The sequence below is a fragment of the Coffea arabica genome, chromosome 5e (genome assembly GCF_036785885.1).
Source record: "Coffea arabica cultivar ET-39 chromosome 5e, Coffea Arabica ET-39 HiFi, whole genome shotgun sequence".
Classification (NCBI taxonomy): domain Eukaryota; kingdom Viridiplantae; phylum Streptophyta; class Magnoliopsida; order Gentianales; family Rubiaceae; genus Coffea; species Coffea arabica.
In genome coordinates, this window is record NC_092318.1 from 35146630 (window position 1) to 35166932 (window position 20303).

Sequence of the window (20303 nt, forward strand, 5' to 3'; positions counted from 1 at the left end):
GATCCTTATCAGCCACTAATCACGAACCACTGTCAAAATACAAGTACCTACCACATAGAAAACAGAAAAATAAAATGAAGTTAAACATCTTAAGTTCCACAAGTTAAGATAATTAGGCAAGCAAGTTCATCAACTAAAGATAGCTTCTGCAGTGTGCCAAGTCAGTCATCCCCCTCGGCATCATCGTCATCCTCTGCATCACGATTGGGCGGTGGATGAATGCCCAAATGATCTTCAATTCGGCTTAGACGATTATGGAGTACAAATGAAGATTTGTGAGTTGGGTAGAAGAGAAGAAGAAAAACGCGGCTGGAAAAATGGAAAAGTGAAGAAATGTTCTGGAAATCGCGTTTTTGAAGCAGAAAAATGAACCGAAAACGCGACTAAAAACGCGCCTTCAACGCGCGTTTTTAAATCCGCATTTTCTGCACAAATCTCGCAGAATTGAAAACGCGGTTATGTATGAAAACGCGACTTAAAGTCGCGTTTATCTGTGTCGCGTTTTCCAGTTTTGCTCAGGCGAGAAAACGCGACTTCCTCCAAAACGCGACTTCAAGTCGCATTTTAAAGGCGCGTTTTCTGTTCTGCAGGAGCAGAATTGAAAACGCGATTCTGAGAAACGCGACTTATAGTCGCGTTTCCTTGGAAAACGCGTTTTCTGCTTCCATTTTTAGCAGAATTTCAACTTTTGAAAAATTACAAAAGGTACCCCAATGACTCAAAATGCATCATAGATCATTTGTTTGCCAATTTTAATGACTGGAACAAATGTAAAACATTAAAAACATGCATTTTACCCCTTTATAATGAATCAAAAACACCTTTAACGCAAATCGAGGGGTTGAGTTGTTTGATCAAAGTTCGCCTTTTTTGTACTCAATTGGTCATCCTTGCCTTCAATTGCCAACCCTACATTACAAAAACAACAATTTAGCTAAAACATTGATTCAAACCACAAAATCACACCAAGTTAACAAATATAACCTAAATATTGGGTTGCCTCCCAATCAGCGCTTTTGTTTATAGTCGTTGGCTCGACTCACACATTCAGTTTCTTAAATTGAAGAAGAGTCGCCCGAAAGACATATGAGTCCTTTGGGTACGATTTCACCTGCCAAGTAGGGTTTCAATCGTTGTCCATTGACCTTAAACCTTTCATTTCTTGAATTTGCCACTTCAACCGCTCCATAGGAAAATACTTGAGTGACTTCAAATGGTCCAGACCACCTTGACTTCAATTTTCCTGGAAATAACCTCAGGCGTGAATTGAATAAAAGCACTTTTTGCCCTACCTGAAATTGTTTAGGAATAATGTGCTTGTCATGCCAATATTTGATCTTTTCTTTGTAAATTTTGGCATTTTCATATGCATGTAACCGGTGTTCCTCCAATTCACTCAGCTCAAGTAATCTCCTTCCACCTGCAAGATTAAAATCTATATTAATTGCTTTAATAGCCCAATAAGCTTTATGTTCAATCTCTACAGGTAAGTGACAAGCTTTTTCATAGACTAAACGATACGGCGACATCCCTAAGGGAGTCTTAAATGCCGTTCGGTAAGCCCATAGTGTGTCATCTAACTTTGTAGCCCAATCCTTGCGTGATTTATTCACAGTTTTCTCCAAAATGAGCTTTATCTCACGATTAGCTAGCTCCGCTTGTCCATTGGCTTGAGGATGGTACGGGAGTGATGTCTTGTGCCTACAACCATATTTAAACAATAAGGAATCCAGTTGTTTGTTACAAAAATGTTTTCCTTCATCACTTATTATGGCCTTAGGTATACCAAATCTACAAAAAATATTCTTTTTAAGGAATCGGAGTACAACCTTAGAGTCATTAGTAGGTGAAGCGATTGCTTCTACCCATTTAGAAACATAATCCACTGCTACTAAGATGTACTTATTATTAAAAGAGCTTGGAAATGGTCCCACAAAGTCTATACCCCATATATCAAATAATTCAACTTCTAAGAAGGTAGTTAGGGGCATTTCATTCTTTCGAGATATATTTCCAGTTCTTTGGCATGCATCACACTTTTTAACATATTCCCGAACATCTCGATACATAGTTGGCCAATAAAACCCTGATTGCCATACCTTTGCCACAGTTTTTGAGGTGCTAAAATGTCCACCTGTTTCAAGGTTATGACAATGATATAAAATATTATGTACCTCGTTTTCGGGAATACATCGACGTACCATACCATCGGCACAATGTTTATACAGCAATGGTTCCTCCCAAAAGTAACTTTTGACATCATGTAAGAATTTCTTCTTTTGATGGTAATTAAATCCCCTTGGAATCTCTCCACTTACCAAAAAATTAGCAATATCAGCATACCATGGAGAATTGATAATTGCTAGGACAAACTCATCCGGGAAATTCTCTTGAATAGGAACTTGATCCTTGACTGGAATATATTCTAGGCGTGATAGATGATCCGCTACTAGATTCTCTGTTCCCTTTTTGTCTTTTATCTCCACATCAAATTCCTGCAATAAAAGAATCCACCGAATTAGTCTTGGTTTTGCATCTTTTTTATGTAACAAATATTTAAGAGCCGCATGGTCCGTATATATAATAACTTTAGATCCTACTAGATAAGATCTAAATTTATCCAAAGCAAATATCACTGCCAATAGCTCTTTTTCTGTAGTTGCATAATTGAGTTGTGCCTCATTTAGCAACTTGCTAGCATAGTAAATGACGTGCAACCGTCCTTCTTTCTTTTGTCCCAAAACTGCTCCAACCGCATAATCACTTGCATCACACATCAATTCAAATGGTAGTGACCAATCAGGCGAAGTTATAATTGGGACCGAAATCAATTCCTTCTTCAACCTTTCAAATGCAACCAAACAATTGTCATCAAATTGAAAAGGAGTATCTTTACATAATAAATCACATAATGGCTTTACTATTTTAGAAAAATCTTTAATAAAACGTCTATAAAAGCCAGCATGTCCTAAAAAACTCCTTATCCCCTTGACATTGCTTGGGGGTGGCAATTTTTCGATGACTTCTATTTTGGCTTGATCCACCTCAATTCCATTGGAGGAAATCTTGTGTCCTAAAACAATTCCTTCTTTTACCATAAAATGACATTTCTCCCAATTCAGTACAAGATTTGTTTCCTCGCATCTCTGCAAAATCAATTCCAAATTATGAAGACACTGATCAAAAGATGAACCATACACAGAAAAATCATCCATAAATATCTCCATAATTTTCTCAATATAATCAGAAAAAATAGCCATCATGCATCGTTGAAAAGTTGCGGGAGCATTGCATAACCCAAATGGCATTCTTCTAAAGGCAAAAGTGCCATAAGGACATGTAAATGTGGTCTTCTCTTGATCCTTTGGAGCTATAGCTATTTGATTATATCCTGAAAAATCATCAAGAAAACAGTAAAATTCATATCCGGCTATTCGCTCCAATAATTGATCAAGAAATGGTAGGGGAAAATGATCTTTTCTTGTTACCGTATTTAACTTACGATAATCGATACACACTCTTCACCCTACCACAAGTCTAGATGGAATCAATTCATCATTTTTACCTATGATTGTAGTTATTCCACCTTTCTTTGGTACCACATGAATTGGACTAATCCAAACACTATCGGAGATAGGAAAGACTATACCTGCATCAAGCCACTTAAGAATTTCATTTCTTACCACCTCTTTCATGTTTGGATTGAGTCTTCTTTGTGTTTCCACCACTGGTTTGCAACCGTTCTCCAATAAAATTCGATGCATGCATATAGAAGGACTTATACCTTTAATGTCTGAAATTGTCCATCCAATTGCCTTCTTACGCCTTCTTAGAACTCTTAACAACTTTGCACACTGTTCATCATCAAGGTCAGCACTAACAATTACAGGTAAAGTTTTATTTTCTCCAAGAAATTCATACCTTAGATGAGTCGGAAGTGGCTTGAGCTCTAACTTTGGAGGTTCAATTTCTGAAGGTTGTGAAAACCCTTTTCCTTGGCCAAGACTTTCATACAAATTACCCCTTTTATAAGGTGCTTGAAAATCCAAGTACTTGGCCAATTCTTCAATTTCTTCACAAACATCTTCTTGCTTACCTAAACTCATTAAACAATACTCAAGAGGATCTAAGTCAAAGTTGACTTGACTCATCTCTTGGGTTAGTTTATCAATTGTGCCAATAGAATAAGCATGATCGGTAAAAGAAGGGTATTTTTTCATTTCATTCAAATTAAATTCTACCTCTTCTTCACCTACTTGAAACTTAAGCTTGCCATTTTTTACATCAATAATAGTACCTGAAGTAGCTAGAAATGGTCTACCTAGAATAATTGGCATAGATATATCTTCTTCCATATCTAATACCACAAAATCCACTGGAATGATAAATTTTTGAACTTTTATCAATACATTCTCCAACACTCCCAATGGATATCTAATAGACCGATCCGCTAGTTGCAAAGTGATATTAGTGCGTTTAAGCTCATGCAAACCCAATTGTCTAGCCACCGTTAAAGGTATTAATGATACACTAGCACCAAGATCACACAATGCCTTAGAAAAATCAACGTTACCTATGGTGCAAGGTATAGAAAAACTCCCCGGATCCTTCAACTTCGGTGGTAGCTTATTTTGAATAATTGCACTACATTCCCCCGTTAATGCTATTGTTTCGCAGTCTTCCAACTTTCTTTTTCTAGTCATGATTTCCTTGAGAAATTTCGCATAAGACGGAATCTGCAAAATAGCATCGGCAAAAGGAATGTTAATGTGCAATTGTTTGAAAAGTTTAACAAATTTTTCAAAATCTTTATCAAACTTATTTTGCTTTAATCTTTGTGGAAATGGAACCGCAGGAGGTATTGGAATGGTAGTGGAAGATGATGGTTGCTTTTCTCTTGGATTCTCCCGACTATTTTCCTCCACAATCGCCTCTTGGTTCCTCTGCTTTTCTTCTTGTTTTTCGTTCTCATCTTTCTCAACTTCCACCACTGGAGGATCTTCTAATTGTCTACCACTGCGAAGAGTAATGGCTTGCACCTGCTCCTTAGGATTGACCTCTGTTTTGCTAGGTAATTCTCCTTGATTTCGATTATTCAAAGAACTAGCAATTTGACCAATTTGGACCTCTACATTCCTGTACATTGTAGTGAGTTGATCCAGTCTCCCTTCTACTCGTTCAAATCTGTCCGAAGTCACCTTAGCAAGTTTTTCCACCGCGATCTCCCAACTTGGTTTAGTTTCAGCCTGTGGTTGCCTTGGTTGAAATCCCGGCGGATTGGTTGGCCTTTGTTGATTGCCTTGATATTTCCATCCAAAGTTTGGATGATTTCTCCACCCCGGATTGTAAGTATTCGAGTAGGGATTATTTGGAGCATTTCGGTTGTAATTATTGACAAATTGTACCTGCTCAGAATCAACACACTCATTAATATCATGTTCACCTCCACAGAAAGAGCAACAAGCTACGTGAGCATTAGATGAACTTGGGCTAACTCCACCTTGTCTACTCAATAACTTCATCACGTTATTCATTTGGGCACTCAGCATATTGAGAGTGTCCATTTCTATCATACCTGCGTGACGTCTCGTATTACCTCTTTCATTGGCCCATTGGTAGTTATTTGCGGCCATTTCTTCTATCAAATTCTGAGCTTCTTGGGGTGATTTACCCATTAAAGCTCCACCTGCGGCTGCATCAATAATAGTTTTAGTGGAGAAAGATAAACCATTATAAAAGGTTTGTATGATTAACCATTCCGGCAGTCCATGATGTGGACATTTCCGAAGCAAATCTCTAAACCTTTCCCATGCCTCATATAATGATTCTCTCTCCAATTGACTAAAACTAGTGATATCCATTCTAAGCTTAGCAGTCTTTCCTGGTGGAAAATACTTATTTAAGAATGCTCTTGATAAATCATCCCATCCGGTGAAAGTATTAGGAGCATGAGAGTGTAGCCAAAGTTTGGCCTTATCTCTCAATGAAAATGGGAACAATCTTAGCCTTATAGCATCATCACTAACTCCATTCATTTTAATTGTATCACAAATTTCCAAGAATGTAGCTAAGTGTGTATTAGGATCTTCTACTGCATTACCTCCAAATTGAGATTGTTGAACCATTTGGATAAGTGATGGCTTAATCTCAAAGTTGTTAGCATTTACCGTAGGCCTTGCTATGCTCGTTTGAGATCCTTGTGTTCCCGGTAGAGCAAAATCTCGTAGAACTCGCCTATTTGCTTCATTTTCAGCCATTTCTTCTTCAAATGGTAGTTCTATCAAAATTTCCTCTATCGGTTGCCAAATCTCTTGCTCCTCCTGCTGTTGTGTGTGCCTCCTTTGTCTACGTAGTGTCCTCTCAATTTCTGGATTGAAAGGTGCGACTTCTCGAGACTCCCGGTGCATACACTACAAACAGAAATAAGGGATATTATGCAACTTCAATGGTAAAAAAAAAAACTGATTACAATATAAGATTAAATATAATCTAAAAAATAAAGCTGTCTAAATTAATAAAGATGATTAGGCTCTAATATTGCCGCTCCCCGGCAACGGCGCCAAAAACTTGACGGGATTTTTACTATCAATGCAAGTTTAATTCCGAATTTACACCCGTTGGACTGCAAGTATACAGGTCGCAATTGTAGTACAAGATGTGTATCGGGTCGATCCCACGAGGAGCAATTAAAACAATTATTAGATACTAATTTACTCTATTATTTAGACTTACAATTAATTTGAGCAGAAACTTCAGAATTTAATTCAACTACAAAAATTCTTAAATAGATAAATGCAATTTCACAATAGAAGTAGAATTCACTAAATATTAAGATCTAGGGATGTAGATTCCACATATAACACAAAAGATCTAAAACGAATGAATTTAACACTTGTTACTGCTCTTGTTTAACCAAGGATTCATTTCCAACAATACCAAAATCACATTTTCATGATAATAATGGGTTAAAACAGATTAGTTTTTCCTAATCTCTTGGAAAATACTAAATCTGTTTTGTGCATACCTGAAATATAGATTTTATCCACTTGAATGTATTTCTATTCTCATGAATATACTACTCAAGCTCTACTTATGTCATTCCATTATTTTTACCATTTCTCAATGAGTAAAAACAACTATAAACCTGCTATTGGTGATCAAGCAACAACAAGTAATCCAACATACACAAGTAGATAAGTTAATACAAGATATAACAAGCATAAATCACAATCACTTCATATCATTTGGCCATAAGCTTCATCTACTCCCTAGATAAAGGAAATTAGCTACTCATGAATGATTTAACAATCAAACTCACAAGTTTATTAATGCAAAACATCATGAAGTACAAGTATAAGAAAGGTAAAAGAAAGCTTAGCCAATTGAAGGTAAAGCTCTCCAATTCCTGCTATGTTCTTGTACAAGATAGTTACAAGTGAAAAACCAAATGCTTCTCTAAGAACTCTTAACTAGAGAGAAAACTTGTTGCAAGAAGGAAAACTAGCTACGTATGGTAATGCCAGGCTTCTCCCCTGTGTTTCTGCATAAAAGGTGGTAGAAATTCCATTCCTCTCACTTCATAATTTCCTCCACTCAGATTTTGTAAAAAGAAGTCAAAGATATGATGTTTCCTTTTTGTCCACACTCATTTGGTCTTCTCTTTTATTGCAGAAGCATGTGCACCGAATTCCCTTGCATCTTATAGCTGGAAAGTGGTATGAACACAAGAGAATTGACTGAGTCAAATTGCAGAATTTCGGCTATAAAACGCGCCTACACAAAACGCGGCATAACTCGCGTTTTGTCTACTCGCGTTTTCACTCTGGCCTTATTTCAACTGCAATTTTCTCCATGATGCAGGCCGAACTAGCTTTTGTGCAAAACACAAAAGTTGTAGCCCTTTGAGTTAGCTTTCCAATGCTTCAAGAATCATCCAAATCGGAGCTTTGTAGCCTGAGATATGATCGAAATACTGTCACCTGTTCAAACCTCTGTTTTAACTTCCGACCACAGAATGCAGCTTCTGTATTCCAACGTTTTGCCCATGAAGATGGCAGAAATGGATTTCGATGTCTTCATACGAATTGTAGGTCTCTTTCTTAGCTTTAAAATGGTATAAAGATCACCTCAATCCGATAAGTGTAGCTCCAGATATGGTCAAAATACTGAAGAGTGTCAAAACTGACTTGTATTGCATTTCCTCACTTGAACGTTTTTCACTTCATTCTTCTTGTTGCCACTTGAATTCATCACAAAATCTCTATTTTTTACCTCATTTGACATCCTTTGGTGATTGAATCATCATTCCTGCATAAAAATGAAGTTTTTACCATTAAAATCAATAGAAATGCAATATTATCCACTTTTACCAAAAATATATAATTTTACCAAAAACCTCTTTATTTTATTTATAAAACTAAATAATCAACTCAAAATTAACTAATAAAATGCACTTAAAAATACGTAAAATAAACTCTTATCAAATACCCCCACACTTGAATCATTGCTTGTCCTCAAGCAATATAAAATTCTAACCATCAATGATCCAAAAAAATTGAAAATAAACATATGTAGTATTTCAACTCCATTTCCTTGAATCAAGGTAAATAACCCTTATGTGATCTTTCCATTAAGTTCAAGTACTCATAATATCAAGCAAAGAAGAGCCAAGTATACCATAATTTTACCAATTCAACTCAACTTCTTATTTTTATCAAATTTCGCAAGCAAGCAACTCCTATAGTCAATAAAGATGCTAACTAATCTCATGATCAACTTCTTATTTTTCTTAAAGAGGGATTTAATTTACTTTTTATTTATTTATTTTATTATTTTTTTAATATATTTTAAGGGATAAATATTACTTAAGTTGTGAAAAATGCCTTTTGACGCGAAGATCAATATTTTTAGATGCAGATCCCCGGTTACTCAACATTTCACATACTCAAGTTGCTTTGCATACTCTTAATTCAAGTACCTTTTTACGCGAATGTCGACATTTGTAGATGCCAACCCCCGGTTACTCGGTATGAGAATCATTGGAGTAGAATAACCCATTTTTTTTTTATTTTTTTTTTCAATATATATATATATAATAAAATTCCCTCTAAGAGTAATCATGAGAAGAGTATGACACTTATTAACCATATTAATTTCTTATCTTATAAAATTAGATAAAAAGAAGAATTTTCATCAAATATACAAAATGTAGGCATAATTTTCTCCACTTTATTAGATATACTTTCCTATAGATGTAAAAATTATAATCACATAAAAATCATTTCCAACTTTCATGAGAAAAGAAGTATCAAAACCGCATATATTTATTTCAAAAGGATAAGTGACAAAATTTTATTTATTTGTTATAGTTAATAACATATATATGTATAAGGTTTTGGAAAAATTTTGACAGAGTCTCCCTTAAAAGTGGACTAAACTCCCTGCCAGCAACCACAAGAAACACCATTTAAGCACAAGAATTATATCAAACACAACTAAAACCACAAGTATCATGTATATGTCTCCCCCCCACACTTAAATTACACATTGTCCTCAATGTGTAGGGAAGAAATGAAACAAAAGAAGAAAAGAAAAGAAAGAAGTACTCCCCAAGTCAATGGCTGAGATCCTTATCAGCCACTAATCACGAACCACTGTCAAAATACAAGTACCTACCACATAGAAAACAGAAAAATAAAATGAAGTTAAACATCTTAAGTTCCACAAGTTAAGATAATTAGGCAAGCAAGTTCATCAACTAAAGATAGCTTCTGCAGTGTGCCAAGTCAGTCATCCCCCTCGGCATCATCGTCATCCTCTGCATCACGATTGGGCGGTGGATGAATGCCCAAATGATCTTCAATTCGGCTTAGACGATTATGGAGTACAAATGAAGATTTGTGAGTTGGGTAGAAGAGAAGAAGAAAAACGCGGCTGGAAAAATGGAAAAGTGAAGAAATGTTCTGGAAATCGCGTTTTTGAAGCAGAAAAATGAACCGAAAACGCGACTAAAAACGCGCCTTCAACGCGCGTTTTTAAATCCGCATTTTCTGCACAAATCTCGCAGAATTGAAAACGCGGTTATGTATGAAAACGCGACTTAAAGTCGCGTTTATCTGTGTCGCGTTTTCCAGTTTTGCTCAGGCGAGAAAACGCGACTTCCTCCAAAACGCGACTTCAAGTCGCATTTTAAAGGCGCGTTTTCTGTTCTGCAGGAGCAGAATTGAAAACGCGATTCTGAGAAACGCGACTTATAGTCGCGTTTCCTTGGAAAACGCGTTTTCTGCTTCCATTTTTAGCAGAATTTCAACTTTTGAAAAATTACAAAAGGTACCCCAATGACTCAAAATGCATCATAGATCATTTGTTTGCCAATTTTAATGACTGGAACAAATGTAAAACATTAAAAACATGCATTTTACCCCTTTATAATGAATCAAAAACACCTTTAACGCAAATCGAGGGGTTGAGTTGTTTGATCAAAGTTCGCCTTTTTTGTACTCAATTGGTCATCCTTGCCTTCAATTGCCAACCCTACATTACAAAAACAACAATTTAGCTAAAACATTGATTCAAACCACAAAATCACACCAAGTTAACAAATATAACCTAAATATTGGGTTGCCTCCCAATCAGCGCTTTTGTTTATAGTCGTTGGCTCGACTCACACATTCAGTTTCTTAAATTGAAGAAGAGTCGCCCGAAAGACATATGAGTCCTTTGGGTACGATTTCACCTGCCAAGTAGGGTTTCAATCGTTGTCCATTGACCTTAAACCTTTCATTTCTTGAATTTGCCACTTCAACCGCTCCATAGGAAAATACTTGAGTGACTTCAAATGGTCCAGACCACCTTGACTTCAATTTTCCTGGAAATAACCTCAGGCGTGAATTGAATAAAAGCACTTTTTGCACTACCTGAAATTGTTTAGGAATAATGTGCTTGTCATGCCAATATTTGATCTTTTCTTTGTAAATTTTGGCATTTTCATATGCATGTAACCGGTGTTCCTCCAATTCACTCAGCTCAAGTAATCTCCTTCCACCTGCAAGATTAAAATCTATATTAATTGCTTTAATAGCCCAATAAGCTTTATGTTCAATCTCTACAGGTAAGTGACAAGCTTTTTCATAGACTAAACGATACGGCGACATCCCTAAGGGAGTCTTAAATGCCGTTCGGTAAGCCCATAGTGTGTCATCTAACTTTGTAGCCCAATCCTTGCGTGATTTATTCACAGTTTTCTCCAAAATGAGCTTTATCTCACGATTAGCTAGCTCCGCTTGTCCATTGGCTTGAGGATGGTACGGGAGTGATGTCTTGTGCCTACAACCATATTTAAACAATAAGGAATCCAGTTGTTTGTTACAAAAATGTTTTCCTTCATCACTTATTATGGCCTTAGGTATACCAAATCTACAAAAAATATTCTTTTTAAGGAATCGGAGTACAACCTTAGAGTCATTAGTAGGTGAAGCGATTGCTTCTACCCATTTAGAAACATAATCCACTGCTACTAAGATGTACTTATTATTAAAAGAGCTTGGAAATGGTCCCACAAAGTCTATACCCCATATATCAAATAATTCAACTTCTAAGAAGGTAGTTAGGGGCATTTCATTCTTTCGAGATATATTTCCAGTTCTTTGGCATGCATCACACTTTTTAACATATTCCCGAACATCTCGATACATAGTTGGCCAATAAAACCCTGATTGCCATACCTTTGCCACAGTTTTTGAGGTGCTAAAATGTCCACCTGTTTCAAGGTTATGACAATGATATAAAATATTATGTACCTCGTTTTCGGGAATACATCGACGTACCATACCATCGGCACAATGTTTATACAGCAATGGTTCCTCCCAAAAGTAACTTTTGACATCATGTAAGAATTTCTTCTTTTGATGGTAATTAAATCCCCTTGGAATCTCTCCACTTACCAAAAAATTAGCAATATCAGCATACCATGGAGAATTGATAATTGCTAGGACAAACTCATCCGGGAAATTCTCTTGAATAGGAACTTGATCCTTGACTGGAATATATTCTAGGCGTGATAGATGATCCGCTACTAGATTCTCTGTTCCCTTTTTGTCTTTTATCTCCACATCAAATTCCTGCAATAAAAGAATCCACCGAATTAGTCTTGGTTTTGCATCTTTTTTATGTAACAAATATTTAAGAGCCGCATGGTCCGTATATATAATAACTTTAGATCCTACTAGATAAGATCTAAATTTATCCAAAGCAAATATCACTGCCAATAGCTCTTTTTCTGTAGTTGCATAATTGAGTTGTGCCTCATTTAGCAACTTGCTAGCATAGTAAATGACGTGCAACCGTCCTTCTTTCTTTTGTCCCAAAACTGCTCCAACCGCATAATCACTTGCATCACACATCAATTCAAATGGTAGTGACCAATCAGGCGAAGTTATAATTGGGACCGAAATCAATTCCTTCTTCAACCTTTCAAATGCAACCAAACAATTGTCATCAAATTGAAAAGGAGTATCTTTACATAATAAATCACATAATGGCTTTACTATTTTAGAAAAATCTTTAATAAAACGTCTATAAAAGCCAGCATGTCCTAAAAAACTCCTTATCCCCTTGACATTGCTTGGGGGTGGCAATTTTTCGATGACTTCTATTTTGGCTTGATCCACCTCAATTCCATTGGAGGAAATCTTGTGTCCTAAAACAATTCCTTCTTTTAACATAAAATGACATTTCTCCCAATTCAGTACAAGATTTGTTTCCTCGCATCTCTGCAAAATCAATTCCAAATTATGAAGACACTGATCAAAAGATGAACCATACACAGAAAAATCATCCATAAATATCTCCATAATTTTCTCAATATAATCAGAAAAAATAGCCATCATGCATCGTTGAAAAGTTGCGGGAGCATTGCATAACCCAAATGGCATTCTTCTAAAGGCAAAAGTGCCATAAGGACATGTAAATGTGGTCTTCTCTTGATCCTTTGGAGCTATAGCTATTTGATTATATCCTGAAAAATCATCAAGAAAACAGTAAAATTCATATCCGGCTATTCGCTCCAATAATTGATCAAGAAATGGTAGGGGAAAATGATCTTTTCTTGTTACCGTATTTAACTTACGATAATCGATACACACTCTTCACCCTACCACAAGTCTAGATGGAATCAATTCATCATTTTTACCTATGATTGTAGTTATTCCACCTTTCTTTGGTACCACATGAATTGGACTAATCCAAACACTATCGGAGATAGGAAAGACTATACCTGCATCAAGCCACTTAAGAATTTCATTTCTTACCACCTCTTTCATGTTTGGATTGAGTCTTCTTTGTGTTTCCACCACTGGTTTGCAACCGTTCTCCAATAAAATTCGATGCATGCATATAGAAGGACTTATACCTTTAATGTCTGAAATTGTCCATCCAATTGCCTTCTTACGCCTTCTTAGAACTCTTAACAACTTTGCACACTGTTCATCATCAAGGTCAGCACTAACAATTACAGGTAAAGTTTTATTTTCTCCAAGAAATTCATACCTTAGATGAGTCGGAAGTGGCTTGAGCTCTAACTTTGGAGGTTCAATTTCTGAAGGTTGTGAAAACCCTTTTCCTTGGCCAAGACTTTCATACAAATTACCCCTTTTATAAGGTGCTTGAAAATCCAAGTACTTGGCCAATTCTTCAATTTCTTCACAAACATCTTCTTGCTTACCTAAACTCATTAAACAATACTCAAGAGGATCTAAGTCAAAGTTGACTTGACTCATCTCTTGGGTTAGTTTATCAATTGTGCCAATAGAATAAGCATGATCGGTAAAAGAAGGGTATTTTTTCATTTCATTCAAATTAAATTCTACCTCTTCTTCACCTACTTGAAACTTAAGCTTGCCATTTTTTACATCAATAATAGTACCTGAAGTAGCTAGAAATGGTCTACCTAGAATAATTGGCATAGATATATCTTCTTCCATATCTAATACCACAAAATCCACTGGAATGATAAATTTTTGAACTTTTATCAATACATTCTCCAACACTCCCAATGGATATCTAATAGACCGATCCGCTAGTTGCAAAGTGATATTAGTGCGTTTAAGCTCATGCAAACCCAATTGTCTAGCCACCGTTAAAGGTATTAATGATACACTAGCACCAAGATCACACAATGCCTTAGAAAAATCAACGTTACCTATGGTGCAAGGTATAGAAAAACTCCCCGGATCCTTCAACTTCGGTGGTAGCTTATTTTGAATAATTGCACTACATTCCCCCGTTAATGCTATTGTTTCGCAGTCTTCCAACTTTCTTTTTCTAGTCATGATTTCCTTGAGAAATTTCGCATAAGACGGAATCTGCAAAATAGCATCGGCAAAAGGAATGTTAATGTGCAATTGTTTGAAAAGTTTAACAAATTTTTCAAAATCTTTATCAAACTTATTTTGCTTTAATCTTTGTGGAAATGGAACCGCAGGAGGTATTGGAATGGTAGTGGAAGATGATGGTTGCTTTTCTCTTGGATTCTCCCGACTATTTTCCTCCACAATCGCCTCTTGGTTCCTCTGCTTTTCTTCTTGTTTTTCGTTCTCATCTTTCTCAACTTCCACCACTGGAGGATCTTCTAATTGTCTACCACTGCGAAGAGTAATGGCTTGCACCTGCTCCTTAGGATTGACCTCTGTTTTGCTAGGTAATTCTCCTTGATTTCGATTATTCAAAGAACTAGCAATTTGACCAATTTGGACCTCTACATTCCTGTACATTGTAGTGAGTTGATCCAGTCTCCCTTCTACTCGTTCAAATCTGTCCGAAGTCACCTTAGCAAGTTTTTCCACCGCGATCTCCCAACTTGGTTTAGTTTCAGCCTGTGGTTGCCTTGGTTGAAATCCCGGCGGATTGGTTGGCCTTTGTTGATTGCCTTGATATTTCCATCCAAAGTTTGGATGATTTCTCCACCCCGGATTGTAAGTATTCGAGTAGGGATTATTTGGAGCATTTCGGTTGTAATTATTGACAAATTGTACCTGCTCAGAATCAACACACTCATTAATATCATGTTCACCTCCACAGAAAGAGCAACAAGCTACGTGAGCATTAGATGAACTTGGGCTAACTCCACCTTGTCTACTCAATAACTTCATCACGTTATTCATTTGGGCACTCAGCATATTGAGAGTGTCCATTTCTATCATACCTGCGTGACGTCTCGTATTACCTCTTTCATTGGCCCATTGGTAGTTATTTGCGGCCATTTCTTCTATCAAATTCTGAGCTTCTTGGGGTGATTTACCCATTAAAGCTCCACCTGCGGCTGCATCAATAATAGTTTTAGTGGAGAAAGATAAACCATTATAAAAGGTTTGTATGATTAACCATTCCGGCAGTCCATGATGTGGACATTTCCGAAGCAAATCTCTAAACCTTTCCCATGCCTCATATAATGATTCTCTCTCCAATTGACTAAAACTAGTGATATCCATTCTAAGCTTAGCAGTCTTTCCTGGTGGAAAATACTTATTTAAGAATGCTCTTGATAAATCATCCCATCCGGTGAAAGTATTAGGAGCATGAGAGTGTAGCCAAAGTTTGGCCTTATCTCTCAATGAAAATGGGAACAATCTTAGCCTTATAGCATCATCACTAACTCCATTCATTTTAATTGTATCACAAATTTCCAAGAATGTAGCTAAGTGTGTATTAGGATCTTCTACTGCATTACCTCCAAATTGAGATTGTTGAACCATTTGGATAAGTGATGGCTTAATCTCAAAGTTGTTAGCATTTACCGTAGGCCTTGCTATGCTCGTTTGAGATCCTTGTGTTCCCGGTAGAGCAAAATCTCGTAGAACTCGCCTATTTGCTTCATTTTCAGCCATTTCTTCTTCAAATGGTAGTTCTATCAAAATTTCCTCTATCGGTTGCCAAATCTCTTGCTCCTCCTGCTGTTGTGTGTGCCTCCTTTGTCTACGTAGTGTCCTCTCAATTTCTGGATTGAAAGGTGCGACTTCTCGAGACTCCCGGTGCATACACTACAAACAGAAATAAGGGATATTATGCAACTTCAATGGTAAAAAAAAAAACTGATTACAATATAAGATTAAATATAATCTAAAAAATAAAGCTGTCTAAATTAATAAAGATGATTAGGCTCTAATATTGCCGCTCCCCGGCAACGGCGCCAAAAACTTGACGGGATTTTTACTATCAATGCAAGTTTAATTCCGAATTTACACCCGTTGGACTGCAAGTATACAGGTCGCAATTGTAGTACAAGATGTGTATCGGGTCGATCCCACGAGGAGCAATTAAAACAATTATTAGATACTAATTTACTCTATTATTTAGACTTACAATTAATTTGAGCAGAAACTTCAGAATTTAATTCAACTACAAAAATTCTTAAATAGATAAATGCAATTTCACAATAGAAGTAGAATTCACTAAATATTAAGATCTAGGGATGTAGATTCCACATATAACACAAAAGATCTAAAACGAATGAATTTAACACTTGTTACTGCTCTTGTTTAACCAAGGATTCATTTCCAACAATACCAAAATCACATTTTCATGATAATAATGGGTTAAAACAGATTAGTTTTTCCTAATCTCTTGGAAAATACTAAATCTGTTTTGTGCATACCTGAAATATAGATTTTATCCACTTGAATGTATTTCTATTCTCATGAATATACTACTCAAGCTCTACTTATGTCATTCCATTATTTTTACCATTTCTCAATGAGTAAAAACAACTATAAACCTGCTATTGGTGATCAAGCAACAACAAGTAATCCAACATACACAAGTAGATAAGTTAATACAAGATATAACAAGCATAAATCACAATCACTTCATATCATTTGGCCATAAGCTTCATCTACTCCCTAGATAAAGGAAATTAGCTACTCATGAATGATTTAACAATCAAACTCACAAGTTTATTAATGCAAAACATCATGAAGTACAAGTATAAGAAAGGTAAAAGAAAGCTTAGCCAATTGAAGGTAAAGCTCTCCAATTCCTGCTATGTTCTTGTACAAGATAGTTACAAGTGAAAAACCAAATGCTTCTCTAAGAACTCTTAACTAGAGAGAAAACTTGTTGCAAGAAGGAAAACTAGCTACGTATGGTAATGCCAGGCTTCTCCCCTGTGTTTCTGCATAAAAGGTGGTAGAAATTCCATTCCTCTCACTTCATAATTTCCTCCACTCAGATTTTGTAAAAAGAAGTCAAAGATATGATGTTTCCTTTTTGTCCACACTCATTTGGTCTTCTCTTTTATTGCAGAAGCATGTGCACCGAATTCCCTTGCATCTTATAGCTGGAAAGTGGTATGAACACAAGAGAATTGACTGAGTCAAATTGCAGAATTTCGGCTATAAAACGCGCCTACACAAAACGCGGCATAACTCGCGTTTTGTCTACTCGCGTTTTCACTCTGGCCTTATTTCAACTGCAATTTTCTCCATGATGCAGGCCGAACTAGCTTTTGTGCAAAACACAAAAGTTGTAGCCCTTTGAGTTAGCTTTCCAATGCTTCAAGAATCATCCAAATCGGAGCTTTGTAGCCTGAGATATGATCGAAATACTGTCACCTGTTCAAACCTCTGTTTTAACTTCCGACCACAGAATGCAGCTTCTGTATTCCAACGTTTTGCCCATGAAGATGGCAGAAATGGATTTCGATGTCTTCATACGAATTGTAGGTCTCTTTCTTAGCTTTAAAATGGTATAAAGATAACCTCAATCCGATAAGTGTAGCTCCAGATATGGTCAAAATACTGAAGAGTGTCAAAACTGACTTGTATTGCATTTCCTCACTTGAACGTTTTTCACTTCATTCTTCTTGTTGCCACTTGAATTCATCACAAAATCTCTATTTTTTACCTCATTTGACATCCTTTGGTGATTGAATCATCATTCCTGCATAAAAATGAAGTTTTTACCATTAAAATCAATAGAAATGCAATATTATCCACTTTTACCAAAAATATATAATTTTACCAAAAACCTCTTTATTTTATTTATAAAACTAAATAATCAACTCAAAATTAACTAATAAAATGCACTTAAAAATACGTAAAATAAACTCTTATCAAATACCCCCACACTTGAATCATTGCTTGTCCTCAAGCAATATAAAATTCTAACCATCAATGATCCAAAAAAATTGAAAATAAACATATGTAGTATTTCAACTCCATTTCCTTGAATCAAGGTAAATAACCCTTATGTGATCTTTCCATTAAGTTCAAGTACTCATAATATCAAGCAAAGAAGAGCCAAGTATACCATAATTTTACCAATTCAACTCAACTTCTTATTTTTATCAAATTTCGCAAGCAAGCAACTCCTATAGTCAATAAAGATGCTAACTAATCTCATGATCAACTTCTTATTTTTCTTAAAGAGGGATTTAATTTACTTTTTATTTATTTATTTTATTATTTTTTTAATATATTTTAAGGGATAAATATTACTTAAGTTGTGAAAAATGCCTTTTGACGCGAAGATCAATATTTTTAGATGCAGATCCCCGGTTACTCAACATTTCACATACTCAAGTTGCTTTGCATACTCTTAATTCAAGTACCTTTTTACGCGAATGTCGACATTTGTAGATGCCAACCCCCGGTTACTCGGTATGAGAATCATTGGAGTAGAATAACCCATTTTTTTTTTATTTTTTTTTTCAATATATATATATATAATAAAATTCCCTCTAAGAGTAATCATGAGAAGAGTATGACACTTATTAACCATATTAATTTCTTATCTTATAAAATTAGATAAAAAGAAGAATTTTCATCAAATATACAAAATGTAGGCATAATTTTCTCCACTTTATTAGATATACTTTCCTATAGATGTAAAAATTATAATCACATAAAAATCATTTCCAACTTTCATGAGAAAAGAAGTATCAAAACCGCATATATTTATTTCAAAAGGATAAGTGACAAAATTTTATTTATTTGTTATAGTTAATAACATATATATGTATAAGGTTTTGGAAAAATTTTGACAGAGTCTCCCTTAAAAGTGGACTAAACTCCCTGCCAGCAACCACAAGAAACACCATTTAAGCACAAGAATTATATCAAACACAACTAAAACCACAAGTATCATGTATATGTCTCCCCCCCACACTTAAATTACACATTGTCCTCAATGTGTAGGGAAGAAATGAAACAAAAGAAGAAAAGAAAAGAAAGAAGTACTCCCCAAGTCAATGGCTGAGATCCTTATCAGCCACTAATCACGAACCACTGTCAAAATACAAGTACCTACCACATAGAAAACAGAAAAATAAAATGAAGTTAAACATCTTAAGTTCCACAAGTTAAGATAATTAGGCAAGCAAGTTCATCAACTAAAGATAGCTTCTGCAGTGTGCCAAGTCAGTCATCCCCCTCGGCATCATCGTCATCCTCTGCATCACGATTGGGCGGTGGATGAATGCCCAAATGATCTTCAATTCGGCTTAGACGATTATGGAGTACAAATGAAGATTTGTGAGTTGGGTAGAAGAGAAGAAGAAAAACGCGGCTGGAAAAATGGAAAAGTGAAGAAATGTTCTGGAAATCGCGTTTTTGAAGCAGAAAAATGAACCGAAAACGCGACTAAAAACGCGCCTTCAACGCGCGTTTTTAAATCCGCATTTTCTGCACAAATCTCGCAGAATTGAAAACGCGGTTATGTATGAAAACGCGACTTAAAGTCGCGTTTATCTGTGTCGCGTTTTCCAGTTTTGCTCAGGCGAGAAAACGCGACTTCCTCCAAAACGCGACTTCAAGTCGCATTTTAAAGGCGCGTTTTCTGTTCTGCAGGAGCAGAATTGAAAACGCGATTCTGAGAAACGCGACTTATAGTCGCGTTTCCTTGGAAAACGCGTTTTCTGCTTCCATTTTTAGCAGAATTTCAACTTTTGAAAAATTACAAAAGGTACCCCAATGACTCAAAATGCATCATAGATCATTTGTTTGCCAATTTTAATGACTGGAACAAATGTAAAACATTAAAAACATGCATTTTACCCCTTTATAATGAATCAAAAACACCTTTAACGCAAATCGAGGGGTTGAGTTGTTTGATCAAAGTTCGCCTTTTTTGTACTCAATTGGTCATCCTTGCCTTCAATTGCCAACCCTACATTACAAAAACAACAATTTAGCTAAAACATTGATTCAAACCACAAAATCACACCAAGTTAACAAATATAACCTAAATATTGGGTTGCCTCCCAATCAGCGCTTTTGTTTATAGTCGTTGGCTCGACTCACACATTCAGTTTC

The 20303-nt window shown here is 35.9% G+C and overlaps 2 non-coding genes and 2 pseudogenes across 2 annotated transcripts; 2 read left to right on the plus strand and 2 right to left on the minus strand.

The window, feature by feature from the left end:
• Positions 1-1055: 1055 nt before the first annotated feature.
• Positions 1056-5564, minus strand: LOC140006969 (uncharacterized; annotated as a pseudogene).
• Positions 5565-5763: 199 nt separating this feature from the next.
• Positions 5764-5870, plus strand: LOC140007131 (small nucleolar RNA R71). The gene has a single exon (XR_011814688.1). It is a non-coding gene; the product is annotated as a small nucleolar RNA R71 (small nucleolar RNA).
• A 4809-nt stretch (positions 5871-10679) lies between these two features.
• Positions 10680-15188, minus strand: LOC140006970 (uncharacterized; annotated as a pseudogene).
• Positions 15189-15387: 199 nt separating this feature from the next.
• LOC140007132 (small nucleolar RNA R71) lies at positions 15388-15494 on the plus strand. The gene has a single exon (XR_011814689.1). It is a non-coding gene; the product is annotated as a small nucleolar RNA R71 (small nucleolar RNA).
• Positions 15495-20303: the final 4809 nt, after the last annotated feature.